Raw genomic sequence first — 26,952 nt, 5'->3', positions numbered from 1 at the left:
GTAAGGGAAAAGCCTGACGTGGTAGGAGGCCCCACTGCTGCCCTACTGCAGCGAAGCTGGCGACTCCAGCTCCAGCAGTGGACAGTGGACCGGGACAGTTTGCTGGGTCACACAGTTTGTCCTCCTCTCCTGAGCTTGCAGCTCCAGAAAAGACACCTTCGGAGCAGAGGGGGAAATGGGAGGCCAAATCCTCTCCACAGCCAAATTGACTGACTCTGCACCTCGGGACGAAGGGACAAGTAAGGTCACCACGTTGTCGCCTCTCTTCACTTACGTGCCACGTATGAGGCACTTGCAGCCCCTCCTCCTCACTGGCATCAGCTTTTCGACAGCTTTCTTTTTCTCCTCACCTGCCCATTTTGACCAAGTAGCAAGGATTAGAGACCCCTTTAAACTGTTCTCTCCCTTTCTTTTGCTCGGCTGTCCCCCCAGCTCATAATCCTAACTATAAATAGGCAGTAAGTACCTTTGGAAATGCCACGGGAGCCGCTGGTTGTCAGCAGGTGTCCAGCCACTCCAGATTTCCCAGAGCTCAGGAGACACAGATCTTCTGAGTCTATGCAAGCCACAGTTTTGGCCCCTCAGCATTTGGGAAATAGAAAAACAAACAGTCCTGAGGTATACAGCCGTCCTGTTTCTCCCCATCCAGCGGGCAGGGGTACCCACCAAGTCTTACTAACTGCTCCAGCTCCTGAGCTGATTTGAGAACCCCAAGAAAGAAAGGGAAGGATGTGAATGCATTAGAAGCTCTCTGGGATCTGGTAATGACCTGGCTTGCTCATGACCTGGCTTGGCCTCGTAAAATCCTGTCTTGGTTTTTAAGCCACGCATTCACGGCGCCTGACACTAACCAATGACCTTTCTGGTGGCGTGTGACACCCGGGCAGAGGGTACGGATAGGTAGGAGTTTGGGGGCTGCAGGTTGATTGGGTAACTGAGGTCCAGGGATATCTGTTTCCTAGGAAACTTCTGTGCTGGGGTCAGAAGGCCTCACACATGGCCTGCTGAGGGTCCTAGGTTGAAATCATAACATCCTCCTTGAGAGCAGCTCTCCTTTCTCCTTGCTACCCAGGTCCAGATTTGGAGAAAGAGGACAGATACAATGTCTGGAAGTTGGGGATAGTGCATTTTTAATACTCTGAACTCAGAATCCTTTCCTGAAGGTGTTTCTGTGCCTGGGTTTGACCGGGATTTTGATGGAAGTTTCAGAGTACAGTCAAGCATGGCACCACCAGGGGGCAGTGTAGAGCCATGCGCACTGCAGCGCCGCCCAGTCAAATGATCATAACACAGAACCTTTCTTGTCCTTGTATAAGGACACATTAAAACGTTAAAGCTGTAGAAATGTTTAGTAAATCCAGCAGCATTGTTAAGTGCAGGCTGGATCTTCTCCGAAACCACTATTATTCGGTAGTTTCAAGATGGGAAATGAGAATGCATTATTTGCACTTATGTAATAATATCCCTGTCTGAAGCTGTAAAATGGAAAACTTGCTTTCCTGGGTCTTTTCAAGCTTGGCTTCCAACCTGGGATATTCAGATTTTAAAGAGCCCAAAAGCAGCAGAGGCAGATTCATGCTTGGATTAATTAATTTCGTTCTGTTCTGTGTCACATGTTGTCCTGGAAGCCAGGGCTGCAGAGTGGGTCCTCCCTCAGGAGGCTCATAGCCTCTTAGGGGATCCAACAGAACGACAGCGGAGCCAGTGCCCCAGCACTCCGGTGTGCTCAGAATGCTGATCTTCGCTTTTAGAAAAAGAAAATAATCACGTTGGAAAATGACCAAAAAGAATCATATTGAAAGCAAGCACAGTTTAGGAAACTCACATGCTCATAATCTCAGGGTCTGGGAGAAAAGCTCTTCTGGAAAATGTCCTATTTTATCAGCTGCATTACGGCCAATTATGGCGTGCTGTGTGTATGTGTCGACCTAGAACACAATTGGGACAAATGGCTTCCTCATGATTAAGAGAGCATTCTTCCTTCTACAGAGTTTTCATAATTTCCTAAGTAATGTTTTCTCGGGGCAGTTTTGCACATAATGTGGTACATGGGAATGGATACAGGTGGCAACGGTAATCCAGAGACTGTCTCATAAAGTGCTGAGAAGTTCGGCAGTGCACTGAGTTTTTAGATTGAAGCAGCAATAAAATGCTGTCACTGGGCCCTGACCCAGGTCCTGCCTCCTTCTTCAATGTGTCTCGATTGTAATTAGTAGCAAAATGGAGCCCTTACTTTTTGGCAAGGTTGGGCTTAGGGTTGAGATGCTTAGCACAGGGCAGAGAGTTAAGAACTCAGAATGCCAGTCCCTGGTCTATTTTTGACTTTGGGAAAGTCATCCAACCTCTGGTTTCTTATTTCTCTTGAGTCAAATGAAAGTTATAAAATGGCCCATCTCACTGGAATGCTGTGAGTCATGTCACAAATGATGGAAACACACTTTGCAGATGCAAATTGGAATCGAAGTGCCGAGCTAACCCTCAGGAAAGGGGCACAGATCCTGTTTCATAGAGAAAGAGCCCTCTGCCTCCTCTGTCTGCCTTCATCATTTGATTACATCCAGAAGCTCCAAGGCCATTGTCCAGCCCTTCTGGCCATTCAGCAAAAGGGAGACATAATTACTACGAAGGCACTGAGAAACCATCTCACCTTTATCTCTTTCCAGAAATAGGAAGAGGTGAACTGACATGATCCTAAGTGAACTTTTATCCACCCTTTCTAGCCAAGATTGATGGGTTAAGGTGTAGGGTTTGCAGGGCACAGAGGCGGCATGGATTTCTTACATATGAAGTTAGACGAGTTTTCTCAAGATGAGTGTTGGGCCAGTATCTCTTGGTGGTTTCTTTTCACTTGACAGTGACTGTGGAGTGGGCACCAGGCCACTGATCCCTCTTTTACTATGTACACAGCCCCTGTCACAGTGCCGGGCACAGAGTAGCCAGACAGTAAATAGTTGTTGAAAGAATGGTGGGGGAAAATCAGCTAGTTTGGGTAAAACTGTTGAACCAATGCATTTTAAAAAGTGCTTTTTCTGTGAAAATCTGAGTCATGAGATAATCACAAAACAACAGGAACTAATATGAATCGATTTTTATTTCAATTTATATATAAAACAATGCATTCATAAGAATGGGATTTCATAGAGATGAATTTTATCCTTGATCTTGGTTGTTTCTAGCAGTCATGTTTTTCACTGCATCTCAGTGCCCAGGGTACAGAAAAACCAGGGCATGTGATGCTTTAAACTGATGCTGCGGAGGCTGGGGATTTAGCTCAGTGGTGTTGCCACCTGCCTCGCAAGCGCAAGGTCCTGAATTTGATCCCTGGTACTAAAAAAAAAAAAAAAAAAAAAAAAAAAATTTAAAAACATGTACTGTGCAATTTCCAACTATACCTGACAAACGCACACAGGAAAAGGTAATTTCCACAAGGCTGACTTTGTTTCTATTTACTCTTAAGCCTCCAAGATGTTTTAAAATACAGAGGTAGAAAGAGTAAATACAAAGGAAACTTCTTAGAAGCCCAGTGTTACCTGAGGGTTCAAAATCAGCAGAGAAGTTTCACGACCCAACCTCTCCTAGAAGGGCTCCAATGCCCCTTACAAATCATTGGTGCTGGGATTTCAGTATTTGTTCTTTCACAGTTCTTTAAGGAAGACTCAGCCATTTCTCAACAGTCTACCAACGTACAGGAAGTTCTGCTGTGAAAGCATCATAGAACTGGGTGTTGATTTTGCAAGAATAATTATGGTCTCCCAGATAAACTAATGCTCCCAAAGAAACTCATAGTCAAAGGGAAAAACCAATGATCTCTCAAAAGAAAATATCGGTTTAAAGCCATTCTGAAAAAGAAATGCTTTATTTTTTGAAAAACTTGCTTGGATCTATATTAAATAAAGAACTTTGTTAATAATTTTTCCTAATTACTTTGGCTAATTCTTAATTGATGAAAAACTACATTGTGAAAACCACACTGAAATGTAAGTTGCTCTCTCATGCAATGAATTAGCTCAGGGAGCTCATTTTTACTGCAAAAATAATTTGTGATAGGTTCTCATAAGGGAGGGCCTCAAGCTGGACAGCCACATGATGATATTTCCTATATGAAAGCTTCTCTGCTGTGACAACTCGTTTTATTCCTTGGACTTCGAACATGTGCTTCACATGTGACTCCAGATGTACACATTTAGCAGGTCCAGATCTCTAACAGCACAGTGACATTTTGGTAGCGTTCTGCCCTTGGAAGGCCGTGGGTATCCATGGCCATATCGTGTCTTCCAGGAACCCTATTTCTCCAGCCTTGTTTCTATTTTCTCCTTCTCTCTTCAGTGCCAAATGGATTATAGAAGAGGAATGGGGAGTGGTGGAGGATAGAGGAAGAGCAGATCTTCCAGAAACTTCCAGAAACCTGGAGTAGTTTCTTTGTGGAAATACTGGCTTATTTTGTTCATTGTTCTCAGAAAGCAGAGGATGGGGAGGGGGTCAATTTGTTTTCTAACACCAATCTTTATTCCCTGTATTCTAGACTCCATAATGACCCAGGAACTTCTTCTTAACTAAAATTTTTTCATTTTAGTGTCTATTTCAGCCTTCTGCTTCACTTTCAAACAAGAGTAAATTCATTTACATTTAAAAGGGAAAGAAAAAAGACCAAAAAAAAGGTCTTCCTCTTAGCAAAGTCATCAAACATTTTCTTTCCTTGGTGCCTTTATTTCTTTGTGATCCATTTCCTGGCTTTTATGTACTTTGCAGTCTGGCCATATCCCTGAAATATCTTTATTTCTGAAATTTTAATTCAATAAAAATCAAACTTTAATGCAGAAAAAGAAGAAAAAATCCAAGAGATTAATCGCTCTTCAGATCTTCGGTCAGCAGTGTCCGTGCAGTTCCCCCAGAGGATGTTTCTAGGACCTTGCTGTCTCCTACTTGTCTATGTCCCCAGTGCCAATGAGAATGCATGGGACACTGGTGGAGGGACAGCAGCTCCAGGCCTGGGGTGACTCCCCACTTCCCAGACAAAGCCCTGGGGCCAACAGCCAAAGTAAACTCTGTCTTGGGACAGATCTTCAGGTATTTTTTCCAGCTTTTCAGTGTTTTGACCACATTTGATACAGTTACAATTGGCTTTCCCTGATGCTGTGTTCTAAATTGAATTCTAAACAACAGAGGGGAATTAGCTGGAGGAAACGGATACATGTAAAAAGTTTCAGTGATCCTGTGGATCAAGGGAGAATTCTTATCAGTAAAAGGCCTTCCTTTACATTGAAAATACTTTTATTCTGTGAGCAAAAACACGAGCATAATTCTAATGGAGAAAGATTATTGATTTAAAAGCAGTTGGAAGCTGAATGCAAGTTCCAGTTTTGATGTTTGGCTATGGTTATTTATTTAGACTCTGGAAATATTTCTAAGAGGAAGAGAAGCCACTGATACGGTTACAGTGTGGTATGTAGTATATTTAGGTATGTATTTAAATATTCAAAACTGAACTTATTAGGATAGTTTTATGTCTATATTTTTGAAAATAGCTATATCACTAAAATAACCATAGATTATGTTTCCTGGGATTTTTCTACTTTCCTTCTGTCCACTAATATAACAATTGATAAGAAGAGGCCACTTGCATCTATAAAGGCGAATAGGGAAAGTGTGTATTGCAGCAGGTGTATCGGGGATGCTACTTTGTATAGTCTGATGGTTAATTTGAATAGGAAGATTCAAAGAAGGGGGAGGCTGTGTCTTTGTTGCAGGGAGCGTTCTCCATTCCAGGAAACTGGAGCTGACCTGGACCTGGAAACCAGGGCCTCAGTGACTTTAACTCAGGTCAGCCTCGGGCCACAGATGGAACCAGGCGACCTCTTCTCCTGGGGTCAGGTGAGCTGGGTGCTAGTCACCTGCCCCTGGCTGCCAGACACCCATGCTGTGGCCGCCACTGCTTCTATTCTCACTGTCTGAGTCGATCCCACAGGGTGGACCTGTGTCGCCTACCTAGATCCTGGCTGCAGGGGACACTGAAAGGTCCTGGAGACTGGAGAGGGGCAGACCGGAGGAGGGTCTTGCCGCTCAGTTTCTGTAGATTCAGGGACGAAGGGCCAGGTTCTCCATCTGACGCTGGCGAGAATGTCCAGTAATGGAGAGTGACATCACACCATGGGTCATCTTCATTACAGAGGAGCAAGTGCATTAGAATCCCTGGCTAATAAAAATCCCATGTGCCCTCTATTTTACTACATTTTTTTCTTTCTTTCTTTCTTTTTCTGTACCGGGGATTGAACTTGGGTCCTTGGTCTTGCAAGTCAGGCGGTGGAACCACTGAGCTAAATCCCCGGCTGCTCTCTATTGATTTATTAAGAGTACTGTAGTGCTCCCAGCGCTGCTGCAAGCATGGTTACTATCTTAAAATAATCACTGGTGCTGTGTGCTCTTTAAATCCAACGCAGGAGAAGTATGTCTTCATGTAGTGAGCCTCACACATGGAGGACGGCAACAGATACAGTGTCAGTGTGATGTCCTTTCTGTGCCATGCAGTGTTTAGTTGGCCCTCAAGCAGTAAGGGGCACCTAGGATATTGCTGCTTTTGTCGTCAAGGTGAGGGTATTTTAACTGCAGCGTTGCCCCATGTATAACTCGATGAATGTCGGTCACGCGGTGTAACAGACTGAGAATCTTGAGTGTAATAAATGGAGTGGCTCGTGTACCGTTTTCACAAACCTGTTCATTCATGTGCCTGGCCTGCTGGGCATCACCGCATCACTCAGAAGCAGCGGTTAATTGGACACTCATTGAATGGACTGACGGACGGATGGACCGAGTGTTGCTCCTGGTGTGAGCGGGTAGCAGGCTCGCTCAGAGCTGCCCCAGACTGGAAAGTGGTGTAGGAAGATTCAGGAGGACACCAGGAAGGTACTTTTTGCCACGGTGAGAGCTCCTGAGGGCAGGAGGCAGAAGTTGGGCTGAGAGAAGAGAAGGTCTAATTCAAGCCCGGCCGTCCCATCCAGTCTGCACACTCCAGGCCACTGCTTTCTCCTGAGGAGGAGGAGCTGGCTGTGTGTGGTTTTGCAGAGCAAAAGCTGCCTTCCGGGTGCCGGGACCTTGCAGGCAGACACTGGCCGTTCCAGACGGAGAGAGTCACAAACAACATCCTCCACTCCTAGGAGCTTCATCGAATGAAAAGTTGCAAGTCATTTAGCCTTTACCTCAGCACTGAATCCTCGCGAGCAATGTGGCAGGGGATGAGGCTGCAGACGGAAACCGAGGGGCAAGAATGTGCTGGGGCGCGGCCTCCGGGTCCTCTGTCAGGCCTGGGGTGGCGATCCGAGCCATGAGAGAGTCAGTGGGAGCCTCTGATGAGCAGACTTAGGGCTGTGCCTCAGTGCCGTGGCCCTCTATCCACACTCACGCCGTAACTGCCACACGATCCGTTCCTTTTCCTTCCTCAGCTCTTCTCTCCCGGCTCAGGCAATGGGTCCACCAGGGCTGGGCAGGGTCAGCCCCAGGCTGCAGGTCTTGTCCTTACGCAGACTGCCCACCTTTGTCCCCTGGGGGCTGTCAGGCCGATGCAAGAGCTTGCATTCTCCTTCAAAGGGAGTTCTGACTGTTCGTTCGGTCCTCCACCCACCTCCCCTCTCCTGGGACAGACACTGCGCTCAGCCTCACCCTTCACCCTTACTTCGCCTTGAACCAGAAGCGACTGGCAAAGCACCATACCCCTGTCAACAGGAACTGCGTGAATGAAGTCCCCCGTCGTTATACCCTTCAGATAGTATCCTTCAGCCCTGAATACCATGGGTTCCTCCAGCTTTGGGAGGAAACTCAGCTGGCATCCTTGCGTTTCTCTCTAGCTTACACGACCAGGTTGGATTTCTCAAAGGAGAAAATCTGACCAGTAGCCAGTGGACCACAGGAAGAAATTCTAAATAGAGGCGAGTTTCCCAATTGCTTTCCTCTCTAATACTGTGCTTTCATGAGAGAACCCCCTGATGATCACTGAGACTCACAGGATGCTTCTGTAATTCTGCTGCTAGTGTAATTGGTGGTGAACAGTAGTAAAATTTCAAAGTCTTTGACATTTCAAATATTTTAGAGTTTAGCTGATTTGATGTTCATATTTACAAAATAAGGTCTGGCTGAAATAGTCAAACTATTTGGCCTTTTATTTTACTCAAAGATAAGACTTTCAGATTAAATGGGGTATTTTCGATATCCTCACTTATTTTTTAACATTTGCAAATGTTCTTAATTAATCACCATAAAAGCATTAAAAACTTCAACTTGACCATTTTTAGTAGTATATCTGAGGCTATTCTGCATGAAAGGAATAAAACTGTATTTGAAAATATATATTTTCAATGGCATCCCCTCTCCCCAAATTGATCTGAATTCTCCAGACATGCCCCTAGATAATTTTATTTACTACAAAGATAGGCAATGATTATTATCGATAATTACTTCCCAGTAACACCCAGTGATCAGCAAGTAATTCACCCTGTGTTTGCCCATGTTGCTGTTGCGATTCTGGTAGGGTCACACAATTCACTTGATGCATTCAACTGTGTGGCCTGCACACAATTCATCTGCTTCCTTGTATGAAATTTTTAGTGTAGCTCTTCTCTTCACCTTCCCTCTAACAGGCAGTGGAATGGGCAGGAAGGGAAAAGGAGCAAAACCACTGCCACTGGAGCAAAGAGTTGAGGAAAGAGGAGAAGAAAACAATAATACAGGTGTTTGGGACAAAGACAGAACCCGACCAATTCAGTGGGTGTGTAGGGTTGTAAGCCACCAAACCAGGGGCAGGGTTGCTAACTAATAGTAAAACACAGTAGACAGTGAAACAATGGTCTGTGGATCCGAGCATACTTCACTTTGCATTGGGCTATGCCACTTACAGTGTGAGTTTGGACAATTTATTTAACCTTGATGCATCTCAGTAAGTCCATCTGCACCCTGGTGCTAACAACACCCCACTGCTAGGATTCTTAGGGTTAGGAGATGATGCTTGACAGTTTGTGTGCTTATTGTCTTTCTACAGATACATATTTTCCACTTTCTCAGTTGGTTACAGTTCACCACCAGATTTGACCCACATGAGCTTCAGTACAAAGATTGCCAAGCAATGCGTTATTTTTATTCCTATAATAATTTGAAGAAATCCAGTAGATATGTTTAAAACACTTTATGAAGCAAAATAATTACTCCTCTACCTAGTCAGGGGTTTATGTCAGTGGAAGGATCCCAGACACTGAAGTCAGATCAAGCTGGGTTTGAACCCTGGGTGCATTACTCAGCAGGAATATCACTTTTAAAAAGCTAGACATGTTCTGCTATTGTTTGAATCTGAAATGTCCCTTGAAGGCCCATGTACTAAAGATTTGGTCCCAAGCCTGTGACGTTACTGGGCTGTGGTGGAACTTCTAGGAGGCGGAGCCTGGTGGGAGCAAGTTAGGTCATTGGGGGTGTTGCCTTGAGTGAGATAGTGGAAGCCCCAGGCCTCAGAGCCTCATCGCTTTCTCTCTTTGAGCCCTGGCCACTATGAAGTGGACAGTCCTATTCCAGCACACACTTCTGTTGGTGTACTTCGCTGTCACAAGTCCACAGCAGGTGTTCACGCACTGAAACCTCCAACACTAACAGCAAACCAGAAAAAACATTTTCTCTTTATCAACTATCTTGGGTATGTTCTCACAGAACTACAAAGCTGACTAATACAGCCTTTCTTGGCAGCTATGTGGGAGCAAGTCATCTACCTTTTTAGGAAGTTGATAGGATTAAAAGTGAGAATAATGCATTTTAGTATGTTACCTAATTAAAACTGCTAGCTAGTTGGGACAGTGCGTTCCAGTTTTCAGCATTTCAATTTTCATGTTGTTTATTGGCCAGGGGTGGTTAGTGAGTAAAGAAAGTGGTGTTACACGTGTTAAATAAAGGAAGTATCCTGAGTAGGCAGGAATTTTCATAAAGTCTCATAATGAAGTCAACCCTGAATGTACATTACCAAAGCTTAGGGGTCTGTTCCTGGCTTTTCAAGCCCTTGTAGCTTTACTTTATTGGTTAATAAGCTGCATCTAGAAGCTAATATCATCCCCAGAGCCACAGACTACAGGTTTCCTGACATCTGAGCCGCTCCTCTCCTCTGGGTTAGATACAGTTTCCAGTGGGCCACTTTGATATCAAGTGATGCCAAAGAAGATTTTAAAAAATAAGTATGGTCACACATGCAGCTAATTACAGTCAGCACAAGAACTAATCTCTATTGCAGAGCCAATATTTTAGGAGTTTTATAATATGGCTTTTTAATATCAAAACTCAACAATGGTTTTGCAGCAGATGCCCTTTGTTTTTCACAATTTCACCTATCATTTTCTTTGCACTCAAGATGTATTTTTCTGGACCTTAAAAGGACTTTATAGGAAAAAGAAAAACTCCTACTGAGCAAAGGTTGTGGCAAATCGTCATCCTACTCTGGGTGCATATGACTCACAGATTTCAACTAAACACCCCAGCTTCTAAAGGCGTACAGATCTGCTGGTGGTAGGGGAAAATTGCAAGATTAATTTTAGTTGTCTTAGGCTCCTGAACCCTCCTTCTACAGGAAAGGTGTCCTTCATCCTCACCTATAATTTCAAAATCAGCAGGCATCTGTAATTTCCTGGACAGAAACGTTTGTGTTGGGAAGCTCATGTTCACCAGCCAGCCAGCCTCAGCACCTGTCCATCTCCCGGGCCATCTCCCATTTGGCCCAGACCATGGAATCCGTGTGTCTATCTATGAGTGGCAGGCTCTCTGGGTGACACAGCCGTGGCAGCTGCCCCTCACTCCCTGACAAAGGGCACAGAGAACTTGGAGAGTGTCCAACTCTTCATTTGGGCTCTCTGGTTCTCAGCTGGCTGCCCTTGATTCCATTCCACCCTCAGCTCCAGAAACCCACTCTTATTTTCATGGTTGATCCAGTTTAATGTGTTTACCCTCTTTTGTAGTCTAAAGCTTTGATGAAAATGAGAAGTTAAATCTTTAAACTTTGAGTAACTATGTAAAAGTCTGCATGACATTACAGTGCATCCTGGTGTACACAGCACATAGGCATTTTATTATTAACTCTTCCCACTGTTTTAATCATCATAGGTTTCTCATTATCCTCAGTTAGCAGTTACATGGTAAAAACAATTACTTTGGTATTTGTATTTTGCAGAAGGAGATGCTGGGGTCCTAAATGTGTAGCTGATTACATTGTATTCTGGATGCAAAGTTGGAACCACAATCCAAAGCCCCTGGGTTTTGCCCCCAAAGAATTGTGCTGCTTATCTGCGGAGTCCTTCTCCTTGTTTTCATTTTAGGTAAGTCCTATCTTTTTATTAAATCATGAGAACTATCATCTTGAAAATGAATGAATTATGAGGTAAAGATCTATCTATGGAAACTAGCTTCTTCTAATTCCATCTCTGGGCCCAGGAGAGCAAAATGTCTGAGTTAAACATGAAATTTTTCCATGTGTATTTGTTCTGAACTGCTGCTGTTTTATTCTTTTAGCTCTTCTTTCTTTGGCCTTGCAGGCAGGGTCAACGACAGATGTGTTACCTTTCAGGCCATGTATTATGTTCATTTACATGCTTTTTTTGGTTCTCCAACTCTGGCTTGAAGCCATCAAAACAAGAACATGCTCAAAGATATGAATTCTAGCAGATGAGGTAGGGACTTATGTAGGTATCTGGTGACTATTTCCATGTCTATGGAGTGAATAGAGTGAATCAAAACTAACGTCTCTTTTAGGGATGCCCACTTGTTTGACTTTGATTAACTCAGAATCCCACAGAAGTAGCAAAATTAATTATAGCCAGGTTGACCAAGGTCCTTTTGGTTGGTTTGCCTGAGTCAGCCCTCTCAGGTGGCCTTGAGTATCTGCAACAGTGAGGTGCCTCTCTGAAGCCCCAGTTTCAGCTATATTCATGCAACCTACATTTTGGTCATAAGTCCACCTGTTCAATATTTTACACTAATACAAGCTATATCCACTTTGAGTTTTCACCCATAGCTACAGCCCTCAGAAAGCCTTTAGCATTCTGACACCAAGTTATAAGATTTAGACATTTGGTTTGGAGGAAGATGGCAAAAAATAGACACATCTTTCCATGGTGCCCTCTTTATTCAACTTAGTTTTTCACTGGGCCAGCTGTGTGGGTCAATACCTAGACACATCACCGAGCGCCTGAGAGTAGAAGGGTCAAAGACATCATGGTTGGAGAATCACCAGTAGGAAACCATTAAACTCAGCTTCGGCAATGTAGGGACCAAGAATTCATGGCTTCCATGTTTATGACAGCTGTGAGACAGGGGGTTCATTGAGTAATGGCAAGTTTTGCAAAATAGCTTTGAAACTCAAGGAACCACAGAAGGCTGTTCTCCTTCCTATGAAGCACCATGTTCACAAAAGTCCACCAAGGGAAGGCAGGCATGTGGACTCTGGATTTTGTGCAGGGAAGGCATTGAGTGGTAGGTCCTGTTTACACTGCCAGAAGCTAACCAGCTCAGCTCAGAAAGGGAGCTCAGGAGTTCTCTTTGCTCCCAGTGATTTATTCTGATCTCCCTTGGTAGCATATGGATTCTATTTTCTACTGTCCTTATAAATACTGTTGTGACTGTCTCTGCCAAGCCAGCTACCCTTCTCACCCCAGGGAGAAGGCAGAGAGCAGACATTCCTTGTCTCCAGCCTCATTAGACACTGCTGCAAGGGGAGGCAGCACATTTGGCAGCCAAAATGATGTGTGTATTTGAATCTTTAAAGAACCAGGCTAAACTTAGAGTCAGGGGGCTACCATAAATAACCCGTGTCCCTCTCCCTTTGTGTGGTTAGAGCTGGAATGCCTTTCTCTGTAGCGTTGTATAAGCAACAAGAGATCAAAGAGTCAACTGTTTATGGATGTGTAGCTCATTACACAGTCAACCCTCGCAGTGGGAGGATTCTAGGCAAAGCACTAATAATTCTCTCTGTGGCTATTTTGTTACATGGACTGAATTTGGGTGGCACTGGGAGAACTTACAACTACTTTAAGTAACTTTTTTAAAAAGTAAAGATGAAAATTCACACCCGAAACAATTAAAACTCAACTGGCATCTTTTTAGAGTATAGAATGTGGTAGGAGGGAAGAGGAAGTAAAGAAATTGACCCATTACCACATGGAATGTGGTTCAAAAAGAATAAGAGAAGGTGGAACAGTATCCTGTGTAATTTACTTACTCTTGGGTAAGCATTATAGCCAGTCTTTGATAAGCAGAGCAGAACATATTGAGGGATTTTTTAAGCACAAACTTATAATGTAGCTGAACTTTGAACTAGTTTGTTGGAATGTAAGGAAGAAATGGGTTTCAAATTATAGCATTGGCGATGTTACAATCTCAGGACTGCAGATAATCACCGTGCTGCAAAATAATGACTATTTAGCCAACGTCTGCTTCATGTCACATGCGGTGCAGTATGTGATATCATTGAATCTTCACAACCATGCATAGGGACAAGAAGTTGTCATCTCCATCTCACACACAGGAGTCCACAGAGTGGAAATGTTTTGCTCAAGGTCACAAATCATTCAAGGGTAAACTCAGGACTTGAACTGAGCCCTGGGATGAAGCAGAAATGGCCACCCTTTAGCCTGCAGGAATACTTCTGGCTTCTGCCTCCTTTTTACTTATGTTATAGAAGTGGTTGGCACTCTTGAGTTTTCTGTGTCTGGGAGCTTTGCCCTCAAGAAGCTATCTCAATCTGTGACTGCAATTACTCAGGCTGAACTAAATTATGTCCAAGTGTAGCTTCCCTGCCTTTCTATTGCCTTCTCTCTCTCTCTCTCTCTCTCTCTCTCTCTCCGGTTTGTAGAATGAGGCTGTGGACAAGTATCCACAGGAACCATTCCCAGAATGCATGAGAAGAAAGCACGTAGAGGAAATGGCTTATCGGGTTCAGGGGCAGTCAAGGACCCTTGCTGGGCTCTGTGTTGAATCTGTATGTGACATATAAGACATTTTCAGAGAAACCTCAAGATATTAATCATGGGTGTCTTATCCCTGTGGCTGTCTGCAATCTGTCAGACATGATCCTTAGCATCCTGTACTTTTAAGAGCCTCGCATGATGTTGGAGACTGATGTCTTCAAGAATACTCATCACAGGTTTGATTAATTACAGTGACAGCTGAAGAAATAGTACCTCAAACATATTATTTTCATGGGAATCTTGTGTGAGTTTGCCGTTCTTTAAGGTGCTTTAATTTTAATAAAAGTTGAGCTGTATGAGGCTCTAAAAATGGCACACAGCAGAGTACAAAGAGCTCCGTGATTGGAGTCGATAAAGTCTCAATGGCTGTGTAATCTCTGGGAGCTTTTGTCCTTGTCACAGATAAAGCCAGAATCATAGGGATGTTGCAAGATCAAATGATTGGGATAATTGGAAGACTGTGGCTCTCTACAGAAGTTACCTTTTTTCTGTTCTCAGGACTGTTACCTTTTATTCAACCCATCCCTTCCTCTTGCTTTAGAAAAAAAAAAACCTAAGATAAGAAATAGAAGTAAAGACCAATCTTTTTTTTTTTACTGACTTAATAGCAATTGAAAGTGTCATCTGAAATCCTGTGTTTCTTCTTCCCTCCAACTTTTCTTGAAAGTTTTCACACGTGCGGTGTAAGGAATTGTGAGTCAGCCTTCTCCAATCCTGACTTTCAGAACTGCAGAAATCAGGTGCCAGGCAGCACATATGTTCTCAGCTCCATGAGAAGAAGAAAACACATTTGCTGAAAAGCAAAGGAAACTTTTAAAACTGATTGAGTTGTGACAAAAACCTTTTGCATTTTGCTAACTTCTTTTTCCTCTGGTGCCTGATGATTTTCTGACCCTGGGCAGGTTCTCATGCTAAGGAGACACCTGTCATCCTGAGCAGACCCTCCTTGGGTTAGGCTCCAGCTAGCCACGAAGAAGGGACACAAGAAGAGTAGAATGACCACCAAGTGGAATTGTGACCCACAAATAATAAGGCAACAGTGTCCACTCTTCGAAGGCAGACCCCAAAGTGTACAAGTTTGTTCTGTCCTGAAGGTCTTGTAACTTCTGATGCAGCTGGTAATGAACTCTACAGCCTGTGCTTGAAGAGACGTGGTTGTTAGCAGGCTAGGTCCCAGGCCAAGTTATAGAGCTACTGAATCTGAGAGAAACAAATACGAAACCCTGTAATTGCTGCATTATGTTTACATGGATTACATGGTATAGGGGACCCCCGGAGTGTGGGTGAGGTGTTTTCTTCTAGAAAATGGTCTTTGACAAAGCATCAAAAGAACCACCCAGTGCCCTAAAAGATCAGATCACTGGCAAGTGGTATTGCATCCATGTTAATGTTGTAGAAATCAAATTCAAATAAGCTGTGGGTTTCCCTTGAAGCAAAAGAAATCACTTACTGGAAAAATGAAATCCACCTTAGCACTCCATTTGAGAAATCTTAAACTCGTTTCATGATGTTTCACCCTTCTTCACCTTTCACTGATGGTGTTCTCTTCCTCAGTAATTGGTATTTGGTTGCTCTTGAGGATTGTTGGCCTGGGTATTTTTATTCATTAAATTGTGTAAGCAAAAACGGATGTGCTACTAGAACCATGGCGTCCTCAGCCACAAAAAGAAAGGCTTTTCTAAACCAGTGTTTCTCCCATAACACCTGGGCATATGTTTCATGTGGGCTTTCTTTCCTCAAGCATCTAGTGGCATGATTCCATGTCAAGAAGGGATTGACAGTGACATTTCATTTGAGCAGGAAAAATTTTTTTTTCTGCATTTAACAGAACCCAGAGGCAGCTTGAAAAACACTTTGAAAGCTGATTTCCATTTCATGATCTGAGCAAACCTAAGGTACCGCGCAGACAGGTGGTGCCAGTGGCAGCTCTGCTATGGGTCTTTGTGAAATGGATTCTGTTGACTTTCTGAGACCATCTCAGGATGTGTCCTTGGAAGCAGTGGTTTTTAACTTCCATAGAAATGGGGTAAATCATACGAAGAAAACCAAATCAGGATTGGGCTTTGTGTCATACCTTGCAATTTGAAGTCCCCAGTCATTCCTCCAAAGCCTCTGGACAGGGGAGTCTCTAACCCCATCCACATCAGCACAGGCCCCTCCGGTGGCATAGTTGATCCTCCTAAAAGCGAGCCAAGAAGCAAAAGTTCAAATGCTGTGCAGAATACAGAGAAGGCAGCAGGAAAGGAATTCCTCGGTCACAGAATATCAGAGTTTTTGATGATAAGATGGTAGTCTCCTCCTTCAGGATTAGGGGGTAAAAATTCTCCCTGGTGCCTCCGAAAGAGGGATTGCCCCTAAACACAATAATGAACTCAGTGTTTAGTCGTAGGAATGCTGGAGACTGCTGATTAAAGCCAGGGGAAGCTCATTATGATGAGCTGTGATTTAGAAGTACTCTGTAGAGACAAAAGAAACCAAAACTTTAAACACATCTTTAAGAAAAACTTAAAACTTCAGCTGAATGAAACCATTACTGCCTTCCTCATGCTTCAATCCATAGAAAATATACCTTTTAAAAGACACATTTTCTGCCATTGGTTACATTCTAATCCGGAACACTTTTATGATTTAAATACAGTCGATTCTTCCCTGTTTGTGAATAAACATACTCACTAAAACTTATTTCTAGTCCCAAATCAATACTAATGGTGCTTTTACAGTCATTCATAGATGATCTCAGAGCGATGAATTTGAATTACTCAAAGTGTGCTGTAAATGCATGTTCTTTTCATGGTCTATTGAGTACCGTGCCTTCCAAATTTTTAAATTTCCCCCTGTTCCTTGCTCATCTCACGGTTTAAAATGGTGCCCAAGCTTAGTACTGACAGGCTGTGTAGTGATGTACAGCAGGGCTATGGCATGCTTAATAGAGAAAACAGCTTAGTCACCTTCATTCAGCTCTAAATTTAGTGATTTGGGTTGTGAGGTCAATGTTAATGGGTCAACAATATGTAGATACGTGTAAAGCAAGGTTATATACTGATCGTTGGGCTTAACAGTGGCACCGGTAGCAGGTAAGAACTTAGCCCTGTATGTGCCCAGTGTCAGTGGTTCAGTCTGCACCAGTTTGGTGTTTACATCAATGTCAGTGGCTAATGCGAATAACTGCATTTGATTAGCAGTTCTGTGGGGTTTGGGTATTGGAGTGGCTCTGTTGTGTGTGCATAATCTCCAGTTACCCTCTCAAAGGTGACTCAGAAGCAACTTGCTACGTTTAGGGTAAAGTTTCGGATGACTGAGTTGTTAGACCGGATGAGAAGCCCATGGATATCACACTCAGGCAGAGAGGGGAAGCTGGCACTGGAATGGGGAAACTGGGTCCCATGTGATGGGAAAGCTGCCATCAAAGGAGAGACATGAAGAAGTTGGAGGGGGAAGTGGAAGCCGATGGAGCAGTGGAACTGCTCACATTGACCTCGAACCAGTTAAGACGATTCTACTAATCGTAGGGCATGTCAGTCACTGCCTGAGCACATTCAACATTATGGCTCCCGTGGAAAAATTAATCTGTGTACATCGTCATCTGGTGTACTTTCTCTAGAGGCAGTGAAATACCAATATATCTGCAAAGCTTAATGACATAATTTTATGTGACTTGTGTCTATTTCTTTTCCCTACATATAAAGGTCAGATAAAGTGATGATTATTGCTTCCTGGCTATCCTAAACAGTTTGCCTTTTGATAAATAACATCTGTAGAGATGTACCTTTTATAGCAGGGGCACTTGCATGCAATTAAGTCACGAAGCTGAATAATTTATTTAATATACTATGGCCAGGGAGATTTTCACTAGCTAAAATAGAAAAACCATGTGTTCTCATACTCATGTGTAAGGTAATTTGTTTTATGGGTAAAAATAGAGTTTACAGTTTAAAATAAACAAACCATTGCTTTAAACAGTGTAGGAGAAAGTATATACTTCAGAAATAATTGCTTGTTTACATACATGTGCTGGTTGGAAATAATCGACTGAAATGAGGTCTCCTCTATCATTAGTCAGTCATGTGAAGAAATTGAAAAGCGTATACAGGGACCCAAAGCAGCAGAAAGAATTTCCCATAGTGCCATGCGCACATGATAAATTGTACCATTTTGCCACTTAATGGTATATTAGATCAATACAGCATCTGACTCATGAGCTTAAGTTAGAAATCTCAAATCTGCTGGAAAAGTATTTTTGTAGCATCCCAGAAAAGATTCTCAAAACCTTAGAAAAAATAAGTGTTTGTGAAATATGGAGAACTTGTATCTTTACACAGGAAAACTGTACTATATATTTTTAGGAGTTTAAATATCATTTTTTGAAGAGCTTTTAAAAGAAGTATTAAAACCACACTGAACTTTTGTTAATACATAATATTCATGCATCACACTTTTTGAGAATTAAACAAAATAAAGTGCATAAAACAAAAACTGATACAATTTCTTCAATAAGTTTTAGCTGAGACATGCCTTGAATTGGACAGTTTTTCTTATTATTTTTTTACCCCTCTTTTCTGGTTTTTGTGTTTGTTTTGTTTTGGCTTTTCCTTCATTGTTTGTTCTTGTTTTTATATGAACATGGTTTCTAGCATTTTGTTTCTGTTGTTCTGTTCTGTTCTTTTTGTTTCTTCCTTCTCTCTCTCCCTCCTTTTCCCCAGTTTTATAGTTTGTGTAATCTTTCTTTGTCTTCCAGCCTTGCTTCTAATCTCTTCCTCCTCTTCCTCTTCCTCCTCCTCCTTTTCTTCTTCCCTATCCACCCCCCACCCCCGCCAATCCCCTTTAAATGTTCTCCCCTGAGGGTAAAATTGCCATATTCAGGGCTTATTTACTGCATACAATTTCCTGGTTTGTTTTAGATTTTGTTATATAACCACAAACTTAGTTCCTCTGGTTAAAAGTGGCAAAATAATAGTTACCACCACTTGTCATTTTCTAGGCTGTGTTTAATGCTATTGTTATTGCTGATTGTAGTACTTTAGCCAAGGTGACATAATTGTTCTAATCAGTTGTTCTTTCTGGTATACCAAGACTGAGATTGCCTACGGCTCTTAAAAAATACTATAGGCCAGTGCCAATGAACCAGTATGTTACAGTTTGGGTCTGGATGTCCCTCAAAGCCTCATGTGGTCATGGGCTTGATCTAGAGGGTGTGATGATGGAATTGATTTGTGATGCAATTCAAGGCTCAAGGGCACTAGGATTAAGGGTGTGAGTGGAACCTTCCCTAAGTAGTCTCAGTAATATAAAAGGGCCTCCTTTAGCCTTTGTTACATTGTGTGTGCCATGTTGTTTCTCTTCTGAACTGCTTGTTTGCCATCCCAGACTCAGAGCCAGCTGATTATGGACTGAAAGCTCTAGGAACCCCTTCCCTTCTAACTTTGGGTGTTGGATATTTTGTCTCAGCAATGAGAGAAAAGTCACTAACACAGAAATTTGGTACTAGAACTGGGGTAATTGCTGTGACGTTACCTGGCCATGTGGCTCAAAAGCCTTTGGAACCGGCTTGTGGGAAGGGAAGAGTTAGGAAAGATTCAGAGATGTTGGCTATGGAAGCAGCTCTGGAACACCTTAGGCTGCTCTGTGTGGGAGATTCTGGTCAGAGATCAGAAGACCAGAAAGCCAGTAAAGAAGAGATTCTAGAGGTTTCTGCTGGGAAGAAGGACTGCTTTGGCTGTTGGACTCCAGATGATGTGTGTTATGGCTTGACAGGAAGTTTTTCTGCACTTTGTTTGTGTCCAGAGACTTAGCCTGAGACTGAGATTAGGGGTAGCAGACTAATTAATCTTACAGAAGAGATTTCGAGGCAGTTGAATATTGAGGTGGTGGCATGGCTACTCTAGGGAACTTTTAGCCAGATCTACGTTAAGAAGCAGGAGCAAAGACCCTAGAAGAATCATTTAAAACATTTTCAGTTTGGCTAGAAAGGAAGCTCCAGCAAAGTTGTGGACTGCAAAGACAGAGCAGAACAGATCTTGATTGCTGAGAAGGAACAGGAAGTAGAAAGGACGGCCTGGGGACTTCACAGGAAGCAGCAGGACTCCACTCTTTGTGGTCTCAGAGTTGTAAAGGTGAAAGATTTTTCTGTGAGACAGAAGCCCCAAAGCACCATGTTCCAGAATGGTAGTGGACTAGGGAAGTTGTTCCAAAATGGTGGCTTAAGGATGTTGTTCCTCAAGATTTGGTTCATAGGCATGCAACCCTTACAGCCAAGAGAGAAAGAAGCCTGGCTACACTACATCTGGCCGCAGACGTTGGCATCATCCACATGCTTCTGGTTTTAGGCTCATGTAAAATGCAAGAGTTGTGGGGCCAGGAAGGCTTCCACACAGATTTCAGAAGGCCTGGGAGGCCAGGCAGGGTGCTCCTGAGAGAGCAGTGTGTGAAAATGTGAATGTGAAGCTAAAGGTGCATTGGAGACCCCAGAAGTTTGGAGAAGCCAGGAGCATGGATCAACTGAAGAAAATTGTAAGGAATAAGCAGAGGTGGCTCTAGAGAGAAGCCACAGAGGCAAAGCCACTCACCCTTTGGAGATCAAAGCTTGTCACAGATTGCTTCAGATGTTGAAGGTGGAACTGTGGAATGTAATGTTTGCACTGCTGGATTTTGTACTTGCTTTATTCCCATTCCTTTGTATCCTCCTATTTGTACCTTTTGGAATGGTAATGTTTATCTTGTGCCATTCAATGTTGGGAATATTAAACTTTCTTTTCATTTGTACAGGGGCTTGCAGCTAAGTTTGCCTTAAGTCTCAGAGGGGACTTTGGACTTTTCAGCAATGCTAAAACTGTTAGGTCTCTGCAAACTCTAAGAGACGGACTAAATGTCTTTTGTGTAAAGGAATATATAGGAGTTTTGGGGGCCCAGGGGTGGAAGGTTGTGGTTTGGTTCTAGACACCCCCTCCAAAGCCTCATGTGGTCCCAGGCTTGACCTAGAGTGTATGAAGCTGGAATTGATTCATGATGCAATGCTAGGCTCAAGGGCTCTAGGATTAAGGGTGTGGGTGGTACCTTTCCTAAGGAATCTCAATAAGATAGAAGGGGCAGGGTGATGCTGATAAGGCCCTCTTTTGCCTTTGCTACTTTGTGCACACCATGTTGTTTCTCCTCTGTGATCTTGTTTGCCTTTCCAAACTCAGAGCCAGGTGATTATGGACTGAAACTTGTGTGAGCTATAAGTCAAGTAAACCCCTTCCCTTCTAACTTTGAGTAAGGTAGGATCATTCAACAGACTCAAACCCAAAAGTCAGCTTCACCTGGAAGACATCTCTGAGAAGTAGCTATTTCCTAAGGGTTCTAAATACTAGCAATAAAGCTACTCACCATAAGTAATTTACAAGCATCAACCCAGGAATTAAACTAATATGATGAGAAGACACGTAAACAAGATGAAATCCCAGACTTTCAGCTCACCAAAGGCAAACCCAGGGAGCAATGAGGTAGAACAATCTGAAAGCTTCCCACCTGGACTCTCTGAAATAGTAACAGTGGAAGTAACAAAGCAGATGAACTAGGCTTTAGAAAAAAATCGAAGCAGAAATAATTTCTCAGATAACTACAAAGATAGTCATCATAATAAAAGACATGGTTAGTGACTCTAGAGCAGATACAGATACAAAAAATAGAAGAGTTTAGGAAAATGATGGAAACCATGAATACCTAGCACAGCCAAGAAATGGAATCCATGAAACAGATTCAAACAGATATCCAGGAGATTAAAAATGTTATTGAAAGTACATGCAGCATAATGAGCCAATGTGACGACAGAATATCAGATATAGAAGACAGGATTGTGGTTAGTTATCATGAAAGATTTCTTAAAAATAGCAAGAGACCACAATAAATCAATCCAGCAGCTGCTAGATGATACAAAGAATAACATTGATTGAAGTCAATGAAAAAGCAGGAGATAGTGCAAATGAAATAAAAACCTGTTTTCAGAAGTAATGGCAGAAAACTTCCAAAACAAGGAAAAAGAATTTAGAATTTGACATACAGATAAGTGAGGCATACTGAACTCCAATTAGCCATGATAAAAAAAAAAAGGTCTTCCCCAAGGCATATAATAGTTAAGATTTCAGAAATCCAACACAAGAGCAGAATATTAAAAGCTGTTAGAGAAAAGAAACAAATCGCCTATAAAGACAAGCCCATCAGAATCACAGAAAGCCTCTCAATGCAAACCTTCAGGTCAAGAAGAGCTTGGAGTGAAGAATTTCAAGCCCTAAAAGAAAACAACCTCCAACCCAGACTGATAGACCCCACAAAACTATCTTTCAAAATTGATGGAGAAATAAGATACTTTCATGACAAAAAACACCTGAAGAAATTCATGAATACCAAACCAGCACTTCAAAGTCTGCTGAAGGATATTTTAAAAAGAAATAACAAGGATGGCAACTCCATGAATCCCAAGAGAATGGATCCACCATGCAAGCAAGCAATTAAACAGAGGAATAAAAAGGAGAGCCAACCACAAGAAAATAACATGAAAAGGACAAGCCAATACATACTAGTTATAACCATCAATGTTAATAGTTTCAATTGACCAATCAAAAGAAACAGACTGGCAGAATGGATCAAGAAACAAGATCCAACAATATACTGAATGCAAGAAACACACTTAGTTAAAAAAGAAATTCATAGAATGAAAGTCAAAGACTGGAAAACAATACTCCTTGCAACAGGAACAAAGCAAAAAGCAGGAGTAGCTATTCTATTTGCAGACAAGATGGATTTCAAGCAAGACTGATTAAGAGAGACAAAGAAGTTCACAACATCCTTATTAAAGGAACAGTCCAAGAAGGAAGAGATAACAATCATAAATATATGTGTACCAAATACTAGTGCACCCAACTATATAAAACAGATACTAATGGATATAAAAATCAAATAAGCACTGATACGATTGTTATAAGGAACCAAAATAACCCACTATGACAGATAAATTGACTAGACAAAAAAAACAACAGTGAAATATCAGAACTGAACTAAACTTTTGAACAAATGGATTTAGTAGGTATAAACCGAACATTCTAGCCCACAGCATCAGAGTACACACTCTTCTCAACTGCACACAGAAAAGATGCTAGTAAATGCAAAGGAATTGAAATTATTCCATGCATATTAGTAGACCATAGTGCAATAAAATTGGAAATCAATGACAAAAGAAAACAAAAACTTCATAAACACATGGAAATTAAATAATACCCTCCTGAACAACCAATGGATTACAAATGAAATTAAAGAATTAGAAAGTTTCTACAATTAAACCATAATGCCAATGCAATATATTGGAATTTATGGGGCACAATGAAAGCAGGGAAATTTATAGCAATGAATTCCCATTAAAAAAAAATAAAACAGTGAGCTCAAATGAACAACCTAATTTCGAACCTCTATCTTCTAGAAAAACAAGAGCAAGTCAAGCCCAAAGCTCACATGAGGGAGGAAATTAATGCAAGGGAGACTAAAAATACAGAACCAAAAAAAAAATCCATGAATCAAAGAGTTAGTTCTTTCAAAACTTAAATGAAATTGGCAAGCCCTTAGCCAACCTTATCAAGAAAAGAAGAGACTCAAAACCATACAATTAGGAATGAAAAGGGTGAAATCAAAACAGATCCTGCAGAAATCCAGATCATCAATACCTACTTTAAAAACCTGTATTCTAATAAGATAGCAAACACAGAAAAAAAAATGGATGGATTCCTGGATACATATGAGTTACCAAACTGAATCAAGAAGATATAAAAATTCTAAATAAAGCAGTGTCATCCAATGAAGTAGAAGAGGTAGTTAAAAACCTATGAACAAAGATAAGTCCAGGCCCTGATGGATTCACTGCTCAATTCTCCAAGAAATTTAGAGAAGACTTAATGCTGCTACTCTCAAACTCTTTAATGAAATTGGAAGGGAAGCAATACTACCAAATTCATTCCTGGAAGCAAGCATTACCTTGATACCAAAACCAGAAAAGAATCAAACCAAAAAAAGAGAACTACAGGCTAATGTCCCTAATGAACATAGACATAAAAACTCTCTGTAAGATACTGGCAAACAAAATGCAGCAAATCATCAAGAAGGTTATACACCATGACCAAGGAGTATTCATCCCAGGGATGCAAGGATGATTCAACATATGCAAATCAATAAATGCAATACACTATATTAACAAAAAGAAGGGCAAAACCAACTATCACCTCAATAGATGGAGAAAAAGTGTTTGACAAAGTCCAACACCCATTCATGATAAAAAGCCTACAGAAAATTGGAATAGTCTTTACTTAATCTGATGAAAGCCATCTATGACAAGCCAACAGACAACATCAAACTAAATGGACAAAAACTGAAAGCTTTTACTCTAAAATCAGAAACAAGACAAGGATGTTCACTGTCACCACTCTTACTTAATATAATTCTGGAAACATTAGCCAGACCAGTTAGACAAGAGAAAGCAATAAAAGAAATAAGAATTAGAAAGGAAGTAGTTAAATTATCATTATTTGTGGATGACATGGTATTGTATATCGAAGACCCCAAAAACTCCACCAAAAGACTTTTAGATTTAATAACCATATTCAGTAGCATAGTTAGATACTAAGTCAACACTCAAAAATCAATAGCCTTCCTATACACAAATAGAAAACTCACCAAGAGAGAAATTAGGGAAACAGCATCTTTCCAAATAGCACCCTAAAAATGAAATACCTAGGAATTAATCTAATGAAGGAAGTAAAATACCTCTACACTGAAAACTGTGGTACTCTGAAAAAGGAGATCAAAGAGGATATCAGAAAATGGAAAGATATCCCTAGTTCTTGGGTAGGAAGAACCAATACAGTGAAAATGCCCATACTTTCAAAATGTTTATACAAATTTAATGCTATCATAATAAAAATTCACAGAATTAGAGAAAGCCATCCTAAAACTCATCTGGAACCAGAAAAGACCTAAACACCAAAGGTTCTAGATACCAAAGGCAAGGCAGGGAACATCTCAATCCCTGATTTGAAATTATACTACAAAGCTACTGTGATTAAAAACAGCATGGTACTGGCAAAAAAAAAGAGAAGGAGAAAAACAGATCCAGTGGTCAATGGAACAGATTAGAAGATGCAGAAACAACTCCAGATATACTCAGCCATCTCATCTTTGACAAAGGAGCCAAATACCCTCACTACAAAAAAGATAGCCCATTTAATAAATGGTGCCAGAGGACCAGGGACTTACCTCAGTGGCACTGAGCCTGCCTCACAAGCACAAGATCCTGGTTCAATCCCCAGTATCAAAAAACAAATAAACAGATAAGTAAATCACGCTGGAAAAACAGGGTTTCCACTTGCCAAAAATTAAAACTAAACCCATATCTTTCACCATGTACTAAATTAAAATTGATATGTATGGAAGATCTAAATGTTAAAACAGAAACCTAATCGGCTGGAAGATGGGATAGGTGGAACTCTCAAAGGCATTGGCATAAGAAAAGACTTTATGAACAAAGCCTCAGTCACATAGGAACTGGCACATACTATCAACAACTGGGATTTCATCTTAAACGGCTTTTGTACAAGAGAAACCACCGACAGAGCAACAATAATCCAGTGTGGGAAAACATTTTTGTCAGCTGCTGCTCAGAACAAGATCTACTATTTAAAATAAAGATTTCAAAAAAAGCAGAGCCCCCAAATTAAAAAACCCAGTCCAAAACAGGGCCTCTGAAATGAATAGATATTTCTCAAATGAAGAAGTAGAAGCAGCAGATAAATACATGAAAACATGTTCAGTATCATTGGTCATTCGAGAGATGCAGATGAAAACAACACTGAGATTCCATCTCACTTCAGAAAGAATGGCTGCTATCAAGAAATCAACCAATAACAAATACTGGTGGGGCTGTGGGGAAAAAGGAACCCTTCTCCACTGTTGGTGGGGGTGCAGACTGGTGCAGCCACTGTGGAAATCAGTGTGGAGATGCCTTCAATAAGCATTAGCTAATATAATAATATTGTTACAAACAGTGTTGGTCCTAACATAGTATGTAGTCATCAAAGTTGTTCTACACTGTACTTTAAATTTTTTTTCATTGTTACAACTATGCCATTCTAGAAAACCCTTAGAACCAGTAAAGTGAAAGATAGGAAATGTGGGATGAAAGGAGATTTCAAGGGCTAAAAACGTACTTTCTTGAATTTTCTGAGATGACTATGTAGTGACTTTGCCTGACCTGCATCTATACCTGCTTTGTTAGCAGCTAGAACTAATTGCTATAATAAGCAACCTCAAAGTATCAGTAGCTTAAAACAATCAAGGTTTGTTCATTGCTGATGTAGAAGCTGCACACGGATCTTCTGGAGGTTCTCCTTTGAGTAGTTTGTTTTATCTTGTGGCTTCCACAGTCTCGGTGGGAGAGATACTGAGGGACATTGAGGGGGTTTATGGCCAGCCCGAGAAATAGCAACACAACTTCCACTTCCATTCTTTAGATCAGATTCTATTCCTAAAGCCACAAGTCACTTGAAGGTGTGCTAGGAAATGTCTTCCTGTCGGCAGTGAGGAGAGGAAATAAGATGTGCTTTCCTAATTCTCAAAGACAAATGTCTGAGCTTCCTGTGCTTCTCAGCACATCCTTAATGGGGTCAGAGAGAAGCAAGGGCAGCATTTGACACCATCACAGGATCTCAGCCTGTGCAGCTGAGTCTGGTCTTCCGTGCTGCTGAAGTTCCAATCTGCCATAAGTTTCATCTTTGCACGCCCTGCCATGATCCTCTCACCTGAGCTCTTAGTAGGGTACTTAGCAGATAGTTCTCTGTACGCTTTCGGTGTTTCATATCTGATTCTTTTAAACTCTAGGCTTCTTGTGTATAATAGCGTGTTGGGAATCACACGGTACCCTATCACATAGCAGTGAAGGATGCAGTCTTTGCAGCCGGATTGCAGG

General features: G+C 41.7%; 1 protein-coding gene across 2 annotated transcripts in view; it reads left to right on the top strand.

The window, feature by feature from the left end:
• The window catches only part of Kiaa1217 (KIAA1217 ortholog), a 674,425-nt gene that overhangs the window by 222,335 nt on the left and 425,138 nt on the right, over positions 1-26,952 (top strand). Inside the window, exon 3 of one of the 2 annotated variants that reach the window (XM_033759334.1) lies at positions 11,183-11,327. The gene's annotated coding sequence lies outside the window, so the exon portion shown is untranslated. Of the gene's footprint in view, positions 1-11,182; positions 11,328-26,952 lie in introns of those variants that run through there. The other variant, XM_010619812.3, reaches the window with a different exon arrangement.

The sequence above is a fragment of the Fukomys damarensis genome, unplaced genomic scaffold, assembly GCF_012274545.1.
Source record: "Fukomys damarensis isolate Sample0158 unplaced genomic scaffold, DMR_v1.0_HiC HiC_scaffold_37, whole genome shotgun sequence".
Taxonomy (NCBI): Eukaryota; Metazoa; Chordata; class Mammalia; order Rodentia; family Bathyergidae; genus Fukomys; species Fukomys damarensis.
The sequence above is the reverse complement of the archived record's forward strand: the minus strand, read 5'-3'. Positions and strand labels throughout refer to the sequence as shown.